At 46.7% G+C, this 3,259-nt stretch overlaps 1 non-coding gene across 1 annotated transcript; it reads left to right on the top strand.

The window, feature by feature from the left end:
- The first annotated feature begins 1,529 nt into the window (after positions 1 to 1,529).
- Trnal-caa lies at positions 1,530 to 1,603 on the top strand. The gene has a single exon. It is a non-coding gene; the product is annotated as a tRNA-Leu (tRNA).
- Positions 1,604 to 3,259: the final 1,656 nt, after the last annotated feature.

The raw sequence follows: 3,259 nt of genomic DNA, 5'->3' as shown, positions 1-3,259 counted from the left end.
TGTTTTCTCTCTCTCTCTCTCTCTCTCTCTCTCTCTCTCTCTCTCTCTCTCTCTCTCTCTCTCTCTCTCTCTCTCTCTTTCGTTGGATCGTTTTTAATTTGTAATGTTTCCTCTTCCATTCCTAGCTATTCCTCCGCTTATTCATTTCTCTTCATTCATCTTCCTTTTCTTCTTCCTCCTCTTCGTGTTCTTCATTTTTACTTCTTCACACCCCTACTCCGACACCTCTTCCTCCTTCTGCTTCTCCTTTCCCTCTTTCTGTTTCTTCTCTTCATCATACTCATGGTCTTCATTATCTTCCTACTACAACCACCACCACCGCAGTCACCATCTAATCGCCCACCTACGTAGTGTCACGCGTCACCGTCCTGTGGGTCACGGAGGTTGGGTGGGTGTCGCCGCGTCCTCCACACTGTCACAACAATACATTGACAACAAAACTTACTCGACCGTGCTGGTGGTGGTGGTGGTGGTGATGGTAAGTAGTATTGGTTGACGCGACTATTCTGAAGCACTTTTGGCAGCATTTCCATTACTCTATTTTCAAAAGGCTACAATTGTAGTGACATGGATTTTAAAATTGTTTTGGAGTTCTAATGACAAATGAACAAGATTTTCACAATATTACCAGGAGAGACAGTCTTCAGAACCCAACTATAATAATCGTCTTTGTGGTCTTATGAAATAGTCAAGGTGAAGGAGCAAAACGTTTCTGAATACTGGCCTTATACAAGTCTTGCCATTATAGACTCTCTCTCTCTCTCTCTCTCTCTCTCTCTCTCTCTCTCTCTCTCTCTCTCTCTCTGTGTGTGTGTGTGTGTGTGTGTGTGTGTGTGTGTGATTCACTGTTTGATCTGCTGCAGTCTCTGGCGAGACAGCCAGACGTTACCCTACGGAGCGAGCTCAGAGCTCATTATTTCCGATCTTCGGATAGGCCTGAGACCAGGCACACACCACACACCGGGACAACAAGGTCACAACTCCTCGATTTACATCCCGTACCTACTCACTGCTAGGTGAACAGGGGCTACACGTGAAAGGAGACACACCCATATATCTCCACCCGGCCGGGGAATCGAACCCCGGTCCTCTGGCTTGTGAAGCCAGCGCTCTAACCACTGAGCTACCGGCGCGCGCGTGTGTGTGTGTGTGTGTGTGTGTGCGTGTGTGTGTGTAATTTTTTTTACGTAATGTCGCTATTGAGTGCACACACACACACACACACACACACACACACACGCCCGGTAGCTCAGTGGTTAGAGCGCTGGCTTCAGCCAGAGGACCGGTGTTCGATTCCCCGGCCGGGTGGAGATATTTGGGTGTCTCCTTCACGTGTAGCCCCTGTTCACCTAGCAGTGAGTAGGTACGGGATGTAAATCGAGGAGTTGTGACCTTGTTGTCCCGGTGTGTGGTGTGTGCCTGGTCTCAGGCCTATCCGAAGATCGGAAATAATGAGCTCTGAGCTCGTTCCGTAGGGTAACGTCTGGCTGTCTCGTCAGAGACTGCAGCAGATAAAACAGTGAAACACACACCCGGTAGCTCAGTGGTTAGAGCACTGGCTTCAAAAGCCAGAGGACCGGGGTTCGATTCCCCGGCCGGGTGGAGATATTTGGGTGTGTCTCCTTTCACGTGTAGCCCCTGTTCACCTAGCAGTGAGTAGGTACGAGTGAGTAGGTACGGGATGTAAATCGAGGAGTTGTGACCTTGTTGTCCCGGTGTGTGGTGTGTGCCTGGTCTCAGAACTATCCAAAGATCGGAAATAATGAGCTCTGAGCTCGCTCCGTAGGGTAACGTCTGGCTGTCACGTCAGAGACTGCAGCAGATCAAACACACACACACATCGCGTAGTGTAGTGGTTAGCACGCTCGACTCACAATCGAGAGGGCCGGGTTCGAGTCCCGGAAAGCGGCGAGGCAAATGGGCAAGCCTCTTAATGTGTGGCCCCTGTTCACCTAGCAGTAAATAGGTACGGGATGTAACTCGAGGGGTTATGACCTCGCTTTCCCGGTGTAAGGAGTGTGTTGTGGTCTCAATCCTACCCGAAGATCGGTCTATGAGCTCTGAGTTCGCTCCGTAATGGGGAAGACTGACTGGGTGACCAGCAGGCGACCGAGGTGAATTACACACACACACACACACACACACACACACACACACACACACACACACACACACACACACACACTGGACAAAAGCCATGTCATGGAAATGGGAAAAAGTGAAAGACGACCAGTGGGAATCTATAAGATGGGAGATGGAGTAGAACTAGAAAAAGTAAAAAAGGAAAAGGACTTGGAAGTGACAATGGAAGAAAATAATCAACCGGTTAGCCATATTGATAGAATTTTCAGAGAGACGTATAATTTGCTAAGGAATATTGGAGTAGCATTTCACTATATGGACAAGGAAATGATGAAGAAATTGATAAGTACTAAAATAAGACCTAGATTGGAATATGCAGGAGTTGTGTGGACTCCCCATAAAAAGAAACACATAAGAAAATTAGAGAGACTACAAAAATGGCTACAAGAATGGTTCCAGAATTTAAAGGGATGGCATATGAGGAGAGACTAAAGGCAATGGATCTACCAACCTTGGAGCAGAGAAGAGAGAGAGGGGATCTGATACAAGTTTATAAATTGATTAACGGAATGGATGAAGTGGATAATGAGAAACTGATCCTGAGAGAAGAATATGACTTTAGAAGCACAAGATCGCATAGTAAGAAACTAAGGAAGGGACGATGTCTGAGAGATGTTAAAAAATTTAGTTTCCGCAAAGATGTGTTGAGACTTGGAACAGTTTGAGTGAGAAAGTGGTATCAGCAAAGAGTGTACATAGTTTTAAAGAAAAATTGGATAAGTGTAGATATGGAGACGGGACCACACGAGCATAAAGCCCAGGCCCTGTAAAACTACAACTAGGTAAATACAACTAGGTAGGTAAATACACACTGCTGCAGTGGGAGGAAGGAAGGGCCACATACGTGAGTAGGAATGTCGCACATTTGTTTTTCAGCCGCTGTTTTGCGGAGCTCAGCGAATCTTTTGCTGTCTTGTTTTTCTTTTCTGTGCGTAATATTATGTTCTATTCTAATGAAGAGAAGCGGCAATGCGTCTTTATAATTGCGTCTGACGGTGTGTGTGCAGAACCACATTTCCCTCCTTCCAAGCACAGCGTTTTTGCATCTATGGACTTGCACGCTGCAACAAGTAGTGTTCCTTGTAGGTACAGCCTAAATACAACACCTCTGACACAC

Source organism: Portunus trituberculatus, chromosome 37 (genome assembly GCF_017591435.1).
Source record: "Portunus trituberculatus isolate SZX2019 chromosome 37, ASM1759143v1, whole genome shotgun sequence".
Taxonomy (NCBI): domain Eukaryota; kingdom Metazoa; phylum Arthropoda; class Malacostraca; order Decapoda; family Portunidae; genus Portunus; species Portunus trituberculatus.
Note: the sequence above shows the minus strand (reverse complement) of the source record. Positions and strands in the feature narration are given on the sequence as shown.